The sequence below is a fragment of the Triticum aestivum genome, chromosome 7D, assembly GCF_018294505.1.
Source record: "Triticum aestivum cultivar Chinese Spring chromosome 7D, IWGSC CS RefSeq v2.1, whole genome shotgun sequence".
Taxonomy (NCBI): domain Eukaryota; kingdom Viridiplantae; phylum Streptophyta; class Magnoliopsida; order Poales; family Poaceae; genus Triticum; species Triticum aestivum.
Window position 1 is genome coordinate 495,997,457 of NC_057814.1, and position 14,557 is coordinate 496,012,013.

Genomic DNA, 14,557 nt, shown 5'->3' on the forward strand with positions numbered 1-14,557 from the left:
AACCGAGGTGGACTATGGTGGAGAGGGGCACCGCACACGGCTAAAAGATCCAAGAGATCAATTTTTGTGTCTTTGGGGTGCCCCTCTCCTCCGAATATAAAGGGGGGAGGAGAGGGCCGGCCAAGGGGAGGAGGCGCGCCCAAGGGGGGAGTCCTACTCCCACCGGGAGTAGGACTCCTCCTTATCCTATTTGGAGAGGGAGAGGGAAGGAAGAGGAAGGAGGGAGGAAGGAAAGGGGGGCCGGCCCCCTCCCAATTTGGATTGGGCTTGGGGGGGCGCCCCCTCCCTTGCTCCTTTCCCCTCCTTTCCACTAAAGCCCATTAAGGCCCATATACCTCCCGGGGGGTTCCGATAACCTCCCGGTGCTCCGGTATTATCCCAATCTCACCCGGAACCATTCCGGTATCCAAATATAGTCGTCCAATATATCGATCTTTATGTATCGACCATTTCGAGACTCCTCGTCATGTCCGTGATTAGATCGGGGACTCCGAACTACCTTCGGTACATCAAAACACATAAACTCATAATATAACCGTCATCGAAACTTTAAGCATGCGGACCCTACGGGTTCGACAACTATGTAGACATGACTGAGACATGTCTTCGGTCAATAACCAATAGCGGAACCTGGATGCTCATATTGGCTCCTACATATTCTATGAAGATCTTTATCGGTCAAACCGCATAACAACATACGTTGTCCCTTTGTCATCGGTATGTTACTTGCCCGAGATTCGATCGTCGGTATCTCAATACCTAGTTCAATCTCGTTACCGGCAAGTCTCTTTACTCGTTTCGTAATACATCATCCCGCAACTAACTCATTAATTAGTTACAATGCTTGCAAGGCTTATAGTGATGTGCATTACCGAGTGGGCACAGAGATACCTCTACGACAACCGGAGTGACAAATCCTAATCTCGAAATATGCCAACCCAACAAGTACCTTCGGAGACACCAGTAGAGCACCTTTATAATCACCCAGTTACGTTGTGACGTTTGGTAGCACACAAAGTGTTCATCCGGTAAACGGGAGTTGCATAATCTCATAGTCATAGGAACATGTATAAGTCATGAAGAAAGGAATAGCAACATACTAAACGATCAAGTGCTAAGCTAACGGAATGGGTCAAGTCAATCACATCATTCTCCTAATGATGTGACCCCGTTAATCAAATGACAACTCATGTCTATGGCTAGGAAACATAACCATCTTTGATCAACGAGCTAGTCAAGTAGAGGCATACTAGTGACACTCTGTTTGTCTATGTATTCACACATGTATTATGTTTCCGGTTAATACAATCCTAGCATGAATAATAAACATTTATCATGAGAATAAGGAAATAAATAATAACTTTATTATTGCCTCTAGGGCGTATTTCCTTCAATCTCCCACTTGCACTAGTGTCAATAATCTAGTTCATATCGCCATGTGATTTAACACCAATAGTTCACATCACCATGTGATTAACACCCATAGTTCACATCGTCATGTGACCAACACCCAAAGGGTTTACTAGAGTCAATAATATAGTTCACATCGCTATGTGATTAACACCCAAAGAGTACTAAGGTGTGATCATGTTTTGCTTGTCAGAGAAGTTTAGTCAACGGGTCTGCCACATTCAGATCCGTATGTATTTTGCAAATTTCTATGTCAACAATGCTCTGCACGGAGCTACTCTAGCTAATTTCTCCCACTTTCAATATGTATCCAGATTGAGACTTAGAGTCATCTGGATCAGTGTCAAAACTTGCATCGACGCAACCCTTTACGACAAACCTTTTGTCACCTCCATAATCGAGAAACATATCCTTATTCCACTAAGGATAATTTTGACCACTGTCTAGTGATCTACTCCTAGATCACAATTGTACTCCCTTGCTAAACTCAGTGTAGGGTATACAATACATCTGATACACATCATGGCATACTTTATAGAACCTATGGCTGAGGCATAGGAAATGACTTTCATTCCCTTTCTATCTTCTGCCGTGGTCGGGCTTTGACTCTTACTCAATTTCACACCTTGTAACACAGGCAAGAACTCTTTCTTTGACTGTTCCATTTTGAACTAGTTCAAAATCTTGTCAAGGTATGTACTCGTTGAAAAAACTTATCAAGCGTCTTGATCTATCTCTATAGATCTTGATGCTCAATATCTAAGCAGCTTCACCGAGGTCTTTCTTTGAAAAAACTCCTTTCAAATACTCCTTTATGCTTTCCAGAAAATTCTACATCATTTCCGATCAACAATATGTCATTCACATATACTTATCAGAAAGGCTGTAGTGCTCCCACTCACTTTCTTGTAAATACATGCTTCACCGCAAGTATGTATAAAACTATATGCTTTGATCACACTATCAAAACGTACATTCTAACTCCGAGATGCTTGCACCAGTCCATAAATGGATCACTGGTGTTTTCACACTTTGTTAGCATCTTTTGGATTGACAAAACCTTCTGGTTGCATCATATACAACTCTTCTTTAGGAAATCCATTAAGGAATGCAGTTTTGACATCCATTTTCCAAATTTCATAAAATGCGGCAATTGCTAACATGATTCGGACAGACTTAAGCATCGCTACGAGTGAGAAAATCTCATCATAGTCAACACCTTGAACTTTGTCAAAACCTTTTTCGACAAGTCTAGCTTTGTAGATAGTAACACTACTATCAGCGTCCGTCTCCCTCTTGAAGATCCATTTATTTTCTACGGCTTGCCGATCATCGGGAAAGTCAACCAAAGTCCACACTTTGTTCTCATACATGGATCCCATCTCAGATTTCATGGCCTCAAGCCATTTCGCGGAATTTGGGCTCATCATCGCTTCCTCATAGTTCGTAGGTTCGTCATGGTCAAGTAACATGACCTCGAGAACAGGATTACCGTACCACTCTGGTGCGGATCTCACTCTGGTTGACCTATGAGGTTCGGTAGTAACTTGATCTGAAGTGACATGATCATCATCATTAGCTTCCTCACTAATTGGTGTAGGAGTCATAGGAACAAATTTCTGTGATGAACTACTTTCCAATAAGGGAGCAGGTACAGTTACCTCATCAAGTTCTACTTTCCTCCCACTCACTTCTTTCGCGAGAAACTCCTTCTGTTGAAAGGATCCATTATAAGCAACGAATATCTTGCCTTCGGATCTGTGATAGAAGGTGTACCCAACTGTCTCCTTTGGGTATCATATGAAGACACATTTCTCCTATTTGGGTTTGAGCTTATCAGGATGAAACTTTTTCACATAAGCATCGCAACCCCCAATTTTAAGAAACGACAACTTTTGGTTCCTTGCCAAACCAAAGTTCATAAGGTGTCGTCTCAACGGATTTAGATGGTGCCCTATTTAACATGAATGCAGCTGTCTCTAATGCATAACCCTAAAAGGATAGTGGTAAATCGGTAAGAGACATCATAGATTGCACTATATCCAATAAAGTATGGTTATGATGAAGGTAAGGAGTCAGGTATAACACCTAAGTTTGATTGTGTTAAATCTTTTATGGATACCGATGCTTTCCGTGAATTTAGCACTAAATATGGACTTGACTCTGAGATAGTAGCCTCTTTCTGTGAATAATTTGCTACTCATGTTGATCTCCCTAAGGAGAAGTGGTTTAAATATAATCCTCCCATTGACGTAAAAGTAGTTGCACCTATTAAAGTTGAAGAAAAGACTATCACTTATAATGATCCTATTGTTCCTACTACTTATGTTGAGAAACCACCTTTTCTTGTTAGAATAAAGGATCATGCTAAAGCTTCAACTGTAGTCAACAAAAGTAAGATTAGGACACACAAACCCCCTGAGCAAGTTAAAGTTGAACATAAAATTGCTATGGTTAAAGATCTATTGGCTGATAATATCGATGGGCATGTTATTTACTTCTGTGATGAGACTGCTAGAATTGCTAAACCTGGTGCTAAAGATAAACATAGACCTGTGGTAGGCATGCCTGTTATTTCTGTTAAAGTAGGAGATCATTGTTATCATGGCTTGTGTGATATGGGTGCTAGTGCTAGTGCAATACCTCGTTCTTTATACAAAGAAATTATGCATGATATTGCACCTGCTGAGATAGAAGATATCGATGTTACCATTAAGCTTGCCAATAGAGATACTATTTCACCGATTGGGATTGTTAGAGATGTTGAAGTCTTGTGTGGGAAGGTTAAATATCCTGCTGATTTTCTTGTTCTTGGTTCCCCACAAGATAGCTTTTGTCCCATTATATTTGGTAGACCCTTCTTGAACACTGTTAATGCTAGGATAGACTGCAAAAAGGATGTTGTTACTATTGGTTTGGGTGATATGTCTCATGAGTTTAATTTTGCTAAATTTAGTAGACAACACCGTGATGAGGAATTGCCTAGTAAAGATGAAATTATTGGTCTTGCTTCTATTGTCGTGCCTCCTAATGATCCTTTAGAACAATATTTGCTCGACCATGAAAATGATATGTTTATGAATGAAAGAAGGGAAATAGATGAAGTATTCTTTAAATAGGGACCTATTTTGAAACACAACTTGCCTATTGAAATTCTAGGGTATCCTCCTCCACCCAAAGGTGATCCTGTGTTTGAGCTTAAACCATTACCTGATACTCTTAAATATGCTTATCTTGATGAAAAGAAGATATATCCTGTTATTATTAGTGCTAACCTTTCAGAGAAGGAGGAAGAGAAATTATTGAAAACTATGAAGAAGCACCGTGCTGCTATTGGATATACTCTTGATGATCTTAAGGGCATTAGTCCCACTCTATGTCAACACAAAATAAATTTGGAGAAAGACGCCAAACCAGTTATTGATCACCAACGACGGCTAAATCCTAAGATGAAAGAAGTGGTATGAAAGGAAATATTAAAGCTCCTTGAGGCAGGGATAATTTATCCCGTTGCTGATAGTCAGTGGGTAAGTCCTGTCCATTGTGTCCCTAAGAAGGGAGGTATTACTGCATTTCCTAATTATAAAGATGAATTGATCCCGCAAAGAATTATGGTAATTGATTTCCGCAAACTAAATAAAGCTGCTAAAAAGGATCATTACCCTTTTCCTTTTATTGATCAAATGCTAGAAAGATTATCCAAACATACACAGTTTTTCTTTCTAGATGGTTACTCTGGTTTCTCTCAAATACCTCTGTCAGCTGAGGATCAAGAAAATACCACTTTTACTTGCCTTTTGGTACTTTTGCTTATAGACGTATGCCTTCTGGTTTATGTAATGCACCTGCTACCTTTCAAAGATGCATGATGGCTATATTTTCCGACTTTTGTGAAAAGATTTGCGAGGTTTTCATGGATGATTTCTCCGTTTATGGATCCACTTTTGATGATTGCTTGAGCAACCTTGATCATGTTTTGCAGAGATGTGAAGAAACTAATCTTGTCTTGAATTGGGAGAAATGCCACTTTATGGTTATTGAAGGCATTGTCTTGGGGCATAAAATTTCTGAAAGAGGCATTGAAGTTGATAAAGCTAAAGTTGATGCTATTGAAAAGATGCAGTGTCCTAAGGACATCAAAGGTATAAGAAGTTTTCTGGGTCATGCAGGTTTTTATAGGAGGTTCATTAAGGACTTCTCAAAAATTTCTCGGCCTCCGACTAATCTATTACAAAAAAATATTCCTTTTGTCTTTGATGATGATTGTGTAGAGGCATTTGAAATACTTAAGAAAGCCTTGATTTCTGCACCTATTGTTCAGCCACCTGATTGGAATTTACCTTTCAAATTATGTGTGATGCTAGTGATTATGCTGTAGGTGCTGTTCTAGGGCAAAGAGTTGATAAGAAATTAAATGTTATTCAATATGCTAGTAAAAATCTAGACAATGCCCAGAGAAATTATGCTACTACTGAAAAAGAAATTTTAGCAGTTGTTTTTGCTTGTGATAAGTTCAGACCTTATATTGTGGATTCTAAAGTAACTATTCATACTGATCATGCTGCTATTAAATACCTTATGGAAAAGAAAGACGCTAAACCTAGACTTATTAGATGGGTTCTCTTGGTACAAGAATTTGAATTACATATTATTGATAGAAAGGGAGCTGAGAACCCCGTTGCAGACAACTTTTCTAGGTTAGAGAATGTTCTTGATGACCCACTACCTATTGATGATAGCTTTCCTGATGAACAATTGGCTGTCATAAATGCTTCTCAAACTGCTCCATGGTATGCTGATTATGCTAATTACATTGTTGCTAAATTTATACCACCTAGTTTCACATACCAGCAAAAGAAAAAGTTTTTCTATGATTTGAGACATTACTTTTGGGATGACCCACATCTTTATAAAGAAGGAGTAGATGGTGTTATTAGACGTTGTGTACCCGAGCATGAACAGGAACAGATCCTACGCAAGTGTCACTCCGAGGCTTATGGAGGGTACCACGCTGGAGATAGAACTGCACATAAGGTATTGCAATCCGGTTTTTATTGGTCTACTCTCTTCAAGGATGCCCGTAAGTTTGTCTTGTCTTGTGATGAATGTCAAAGAATTGGTAATATTAGTAGACGTCAAGAAATGCCTATGAATTATTCACTTGTTATTGAACCATTTGATGTTTGGGGCTTTGATTACATGGGACAGTTTCCTTCCTCTAATGGGTATACACATATTTTAGTTGCTGTTGATTACGTTACTAAGTGGGTAGAGGCTATTCCAACTAGTAGCGCTGATCATAACACCTCTATTAAGATGCTTAAAGAAGTTATTTTTCCGAGGTTTGGAGTCCCTAGATATTTAATGACTGATGGTGGTTCACATTTTATTCATGGTGCCTTTCGTAAAATGCTTGCTAAATATGATGTTAATCATAGAATTGCATCTCCGTATCATCCGCAGTCTAGTGGTCAAGTAGAATTGAGTAATAGAGAGCTCAAATTAATTTTGCAAAAGACTGTTAATAGATCTAGAAATAATTGGTCCAAGAAACTTGATGATGCATTATGGGCCTATAGAACTGCATATAAAAGCCCTATGGGTATGTCTCTGTATAAAATGGTTTATGGAAAAGCATGTCACTTACCTCTTGAACTAGAACATAAGGCATATTGGGCTATTAAAGAGCTCAATTATGATTTCAAACTTGCCGGTGAAAAGAGGCTATTTGACATTAGCTCACTTGATGAATGGAGAACCCAGGCCTATGAGAATGCCAAACTGTTCAAGGAAAAGGTTAAAAGATGGCATGACAAAAGGATAGAAAAGCGTGAGTTTAATATAGGTGATTATGTGTTGCTATACAACTCCCATTTAAGATTTTTTGCAGGAAAACTTCTCTCTAAATGGGAAGGTCCTTACATTATCGAGGAGGTTTATCGTTCCGGTACCATAAAAATCAACAACTTCGAAGGCACGAATCCAAAGGTGGTGAACGGTCAAAGAATCAAACATTATATCTCAGGTAATCCTATAAATGTTGAAACTAATGTTATTGAAACCGTAACCCCGGAGGAATACATAAGGGACACTTTCCAGAACGTTTCAGACTCCGAAAAGGAATAGGTACGTGGTACGATAAGTAAACCGACTCTAAAACAGTTCTAATGGCAATTTTTCTCCGTTTTGGAATATTTAAGAAAATAGGAAAATAAGAAGCAATCCGGGAAGGACACGGGGCATCCATGAGGGTGGGAGGCGCGCCCTACCCCCCATGGTGCGCCCCCTGCCTCGTGGGCACCCCATGCGCTCTCCGGACTCCGTTTTCTTGCACGATACTTCTTTTGGTCGGTAAAAATTCATTATATAATCTCCCGAAGGTTTTGACTCTCGTATCACACAAATATCCTGTGTTCTTGTTTCGAGTTGTTTTCTGTCAGAGTCGGGAAGGCCAGGCATCATGTCGTCCCCCTCCTCCAACAATCAGGGCAATGGTGCTTGGCTAATGAAGATAGAGCTGAAGAGAGAAGAACCCGGGGAGATCAACAAGGATGATGGGATCAAGAAAGCTATGGAGGATCAGGCTCCGGCAGCAGAAGAAGAAGACATCCTTCCACCTCTCTTTACCCCAACTGAGATTGAAGCTTTCAAGATGATTGAATTAGCTCGTATACAAAACAAGTATCTCACACATGAAAATATTTTGTTGAAGGAGCATATCGTCGTACTCAAGGGCATCATCCGTAAGCTGGAAGATCTGCTACGCTCGATGTGCGACTATCCATCATCACCACCATCTTCTTTGCCAGCAAAAGAGACATAATCACATGGGTATGGGCACTCCCCTTGGCAACTGCCAAGCTTGGGGGAGGTGCCCCGGTAACGTATCACCATCACACTCCTATCTTTACCGTTTTTCTTAGTTCGATCCTTTTAGTAATATCTTGATCTAGTAGAATAAAGTTTTAGTATGATTTAGTTTTGAGTTTTGCTTTATGATCCCTCTATGTAATTGAGTCCGTGAGCTATATATAATAAAGATTAGTGTTGAGTCAAGGGCTTGATTATCTTGCTATGATCTCGAGGGAATTAAAGAAAATAGAAAGAATAAAAAGTAATACAATAGAGCATGTGGATCTTATGGAGAGTAATGACTTCACATACAAAGAGTATGATGAATAAAAGTTGTTGAGAGTTGACAAACATCGTTTTGGTCATCGTTGCAATTAATAGGAAGTAATAAAGAAAGAGAAGTTTTCACATATAAATACACTATCTTGGACATCTTTTATGATTGTGAGCACTCATTAAAATATGACATGTTAAAGAGTTGATGTTGGACAAGGAAGACAATGTAATGGGTTATGTTTTCTTATATCTGAAATAAAGTATATTGTCATGGATCATCCAACATGTTGAGCTTGCCTTTCCCTCTCATGCTAGCCAAATTCTTTGCACCAAGTAGAGATACTGCTTGTGCTTCCGAATACCCTCAAAACCAGTTTTGCCATGAGTGTCCACCATACCTACCTATGGATTGAGTAAGATCCTTCAAGTAAGTTGTCATCGGTGCATGCAATAAAAAATTGCTCTCTAAATATGTATGATTTATTAGTGTGGAGAAAGTATGCTTTATACGATCTTGTGATGTGGAAGAAATAAAAGCGACGGACTGCATAATAAAGGTCCATATCACAAGTGGAAATATAAAGTGACGTTCTTTTGCATTAAGATTTCGTGCATCCAACCAAAAGCGCATGACAACCTCTGCTTCCCTCTGCGAAGGGCCTATCTTTTACTTTTATCTTTTACCCTTATGCAAGAGTCATGGTGATCTTCACCTTTCCTTTTTACATTTTATCCTTTGGCAAGCACTTGTGTCGGAAAGATCCGGATATATATATCCAATTGGATGTAAGTTAGCATGAACTATTATTGTTGACATTACCCTTGAGGTAAAAGGTTGGGAGGCAACACTATAAGCCCCTATCTTTCTCTTTGTCCGGTTAAAAATCCATACTCATAAGTATTGCATGAGTGTTAGCAATTGTGAAAGACTAAATGATAGTTGAGTATGTGGACTTGCTGAAAAGCTCTTATATTGACTCTTTCCGATGTTATGATAAATTGCAATTGCTTCAATGACTGAGATTATAGTTTGTTAGTTCTCAATGAAGTTTCTGATTCATACTTTACATTGTGAATAGATTATTACTTGAGCATAAGAAATCATATGACAATATATATGTTGCTGTTGTAAGAATAATCATGATGCCCTCATGTCCATATTTTATTTTATCGACACCTCTATCTCTAAACATGTGGACATATTTATCGTTATCGGCTTCCGCTTGAGGACAAGCGAGGTCTAAGCTTGGGGGAGTTGATACGTCCATTTTGCATCATGCTTTTATATCGATATTTATTGCATTATGGGCTGTTATTACACGTTCTGCCACAATACTTATGCCTATTCTCTCTTATTTTACAAGGTTTACATGAAGAGGGAGAATGCTGGCAGCTGGAATTCGGGCTGGAAAAGGAGCAAATATTAGAGACCTATTCTGCACAGCTCCCAAAGTCCCAAAACTTCACGGAAGTCATTTTTGGAATTTATAAAAAATATTGAGCGAAGAAAATACTAGAGGGGGCCCACACCGTGGCCACGAGGGTGGGGGCGCGCCCTACCCCCCTGGGCGCTCCCCCTGCCTCGTGGGCCCCCTGGCAGGCCTCCGGTGCCCATCTTTGGCTATATGGTGTCTTCTACCCTGGAAAAAATCATAAGCAAGCTTTCGGGAAAAAACTGCGCCGCCACGAGGCGGAACCTTGGCGGAACCAATCTAGGGCTCCGGCGGAGCTGTTCTGCCGGGGAAACTTCCCCCCGGGAGGGGGAAATCATCGCCATCGTCATCACCAACGATCCTCTCATCGTGAGGGGGTCAATCTCCATCAACATCTTCACCATCGCCATCTCCTCTCAAACCCTAGTTCATCTCTTGTATCCAATCTTTGTCCCAAAGCCTCAGATTGGTACCTGTGGGTTGCTAGTAGTGTTGATTACTCCTTGTAGTTGATGCTAGTTGGTTTATTTGGTGGAAGATCATATGTTCAGATCCATTATGCATATTAATACCCCTCTGATTCTGAACATGAATATGATTTGTGAGTAGTTACGTTTGTTCCTGAGGACATGGGAGAAGTCTTGCTATTAGTAGTCATGTGAATTTGGTATTCGTTCGATATTTTGATGAGATGTATGTTGTCTTTCCTATAGTGGTGTTATGTGAACGTTGACTACATGACACTTCACCATTGTTTGGGCCTAGAGGAAGGCATTGGGAAGTAATAAGTAGATGATGGGTTGCTAGAGTGACAGAAGCTTAAACCCTAGTTTATGGTTGCTTCGTAAGGGGCTGATTTGGATCCATATGTTTCATGCTATGGTTAGGTTTACCTTAATACTTCTTTTGTAGTTGCGGATGCTTGCAATAGAGGTTAATCATAAGTGGGATGCTTGTCCAAGAAAGGGTAGCACCCAAGCACCAGTCCACCCACATACCAAATTATCAAAGTAACGAACGCGAATCATATGAGCGTGATGAAAACTAGCTTTACGATAATTCCCATGTGTCCTCGGGAGCGCTTTTCTCTACATAAGAGTTTGGTCAGGCTTGTCCTTTGCTACAAAAAGGATTGGGCCATCTTGCTGCACCTTATTTACTTTCATGACTTGTTACCCGTTACAAATTACCTTATCACAAAACTATCTGTTACCGATAATTTCAGTGCTTGCAGAGAATACCTTATTGAAAACCGCTTGTCATTTCCTTCTGCTCCTCGTTGGGTTCGACACTCTTACTTATCGAAAGGACCACGATAGATCCCCTACACTTGTGGGTCATCACGCCGCACTCCCTATTGTCGCGGGAGCCACCGAGGTGATTCCCGGCATCGTCGGTGGTCCATCCCGCTTCGAGAGGATCACCCACAAGCTTCGTGTCCGCCTGCACAAAGAAGATGGTGGCGGAGCCAAGCGATTGTGGTCGTCATCTTACTCTAGCGGAGGACCGGAGTAGCGAAATCTACCGACCCTATCACCAACAACGTATCAAAGGGAGGGTCGGGGCGCGGTAGATGGAGACTGCTACTGGTAGTGGAGAGATGGAGACCCGGGCATGCGCTCCATGAGCTCGCACAAGGCCTGCTAGGGTGTGGGGATGTTGATGGCATCAGTGGCTGCTCGAGGTCATGCACGAAGAGTCTTGATTGAGGGGAGTGAATAGAAGGTTGCGGGATTGTGGGGGTCATGGGCTCGTGGCCAAGGAGCAGCGCCTCCAGGGGAGAGGCCCCCGCCTCATGGGGCTCACGTGGAGGGAAGGGAGTGCGATCGGTCTTGAGAAAAAGGTTCAGTTTCGCGTACTGAAACGGGGGACGTAGGTATAGGAAAAAATAGAGGTGGGAGTGGGGGAAGGACGCTGGTTGAACCATCAAAACAATGACGGCAGATTGCCCATTAATAGTAGAGAACCATGTGTGAGAGCGATTCCCATGCATAACACTCCCTCTCCACCATTGTCTTTCCATAAACCATGGCTAGCTGAATTCATGGGTGCCTGTCAACATACCTCGGGGAGGAGTGCTTTTTATTTGTTTAATTAATTCATGACTGGGCATCCCATTTACCAGCTCTTTTTGCAATATTAAAACAAGTAGATGTCATACTTGTCAAGAGGAACACCTTATTTATCATAGAATATGATGCCCCCCGTCCCATGAGCTTTATGGGCACACAAAACATATATTCATTTTAAATTTAGAGGTGGCACATGCAAATTTACTTGGAACGGCAAAGTAATACCGTATATAGCAAGATATAGTGGACTCTTTATGGTACAACTTTGGTTTTATAATTTGGATGCACAAGCGGCATTTTTGCTTAGTACAAGCGAAGGCTAGTAATAGACTAGGAAGCAACCAACTAGGGAGTGAGAATGGTCATAATCATGCATTTTGAATAACCAACATTGAGCATTAGCATGATGAGGATATAGACACACTGAACATAAATATCATAGAGGCAAGATTGGTTTTGAATCAATTACATGCATGAACATGTGCCATTTCAAGCCACTTAAATTCTTCTAAGAAGGATACCATCCTAACATACCACATCATAATCAATTTACTGCATGTTGATACCCAAGAGAATATATTATCCACTCCTAGCTAATTAAGCATGACAGAAGAAAACATGAACTCTAATTATCATCATACATATGTTTATCCATAATATGTTTAAACAGGATCACAGAGATAAACATATGTACATGAATGAAAACTCATAGAGTTCATGCTAGATTTTCTTCACCACGGTCACTTAATCAAATCATCACCATTATTGTCTTTCACTTGCATGATTGAATGGTGTGGAAAATAAATAACATAGTGCAAGTGTCTTAGTGGACTAAGCTGAAATCTGTAAACACTGTGACGTAGCTATATGTACTGTGATGTTAAAATCTTGTTTGTGTGCCCAATATGAAAGTGGTAAACATTTGTTCAATACGAAATGAGAATTTGCTTAATATAGGGAGTATTAATAGTAAACTAACAACCGTTTCCAACAGTAAAAGCGTGTGTGATGGATAGCCCTATGTCACACAGTTTTCTTCACCAAATCGTGTGTGATATTATTGAATAATGCAAACGCTTAGCTGGCAAAGCGTCTGTGGTCGCTCCACCTATCACAGACGCGGCTATATAGAAAGCTATGTGTGATGCGGTCTGCCAACATAATGACTACTGTGTGCGATGCCAAGACGATCTCACATGGCTTGTCCTGCGAAATAGTCTGCGTTAGCTCCCCCAGTCACACATGAGCATATGTCCTAAACATGTGTGACCAGAGGAGATATCACCGATGATTTTCTAGGTCGTGTGGGATGGACCACCCCTATCTCCCACACAGCCAAGGCGACAATTTAAAACTATGTCGTGGAAAGGGGTTAAACCATTTCTATAGGACATCAACTTTATCACTCAGTGATGACATCTCCTCGATAGACTTTACCTTCTTACCGGTAGGAGTGTGCTCGGTATGCCGTTGCCATAGTTTGTTGTCATAATATCAAGAAGCTTTGTGGCTTCTCCAAGTGTTATCATCATGAAAGTTTCACACACAGCTGACTCTAGAAGGTTTCTTGAAACAAAGTTTAGTCTAGCATAATATTTTTGCACTATCATCCAAAGGCTCAATCCATGTGTGGGGCAATTTTTAAGCATTAATTTCATTCTTTCCCATGATTGTGCAACATGTTCTTGGTCAAGTTGCTTAAAGTACATAATTTGGTTCCTCAAAGATATTATTTTAGCGAGAGAAAAATACTTGCTAATGAAAGCATCTTTGCACTTATACTAAGAATCAATACTATCTTTCGGCAAAGAAGATAACCATGCTTTGGCTATACCTCTTAGAGAAAAAGGAAATAATTTCAGTTTAACAATATCACTATCCACATCTTTAACTTTTTGCATATCACATAACTCAAAAAAGGTATAAATATGGGAAACAACATCTTCATTATAATTTCTGAAAGACTATTATTTCATAACATGACTTAGCATAAAGCGGCTTCAATATCATAAGAATCCACACTAGTGGCGGGAGGAGCAATAGGTGTACTAATGAAATCATTAGTATTAGTACTGGTGAAATCACAAAGCTTGGTATTTTGTGGAGTAGACATGATGGCAACACAAACAAAGATGGCAACACAAGTTTTTTTGGTATTTTAGAATTTTGCTAAGAGAACGTGAAGGCAAAAGGAAAAAGAATAAAAACAAGCAAAAATAAAGTGTTTGTGCGAAGGCACCTAATTTGTTATGTGATGTTTCCCCGGCAACGACGCCAGAAATTCTTATGCTACTAGCGATGGAGTTGTTGGATTTCCTAGAAGAGGATGGGTGAAGCAGTATAGTAGCAGATAGTATTTCCCTCAATTAAGAATCAAGGTTTATCGAACCAGTAGGAGGCAATACACGAACAACTTTAGCAGCATCTGCACGCAAACAAAATGATTGCTTGCACCCAACAATGGCAAGGGGGTCGTCACTCCCCTTGTTCTTGCCAACCAGAAGTTTAAATGCA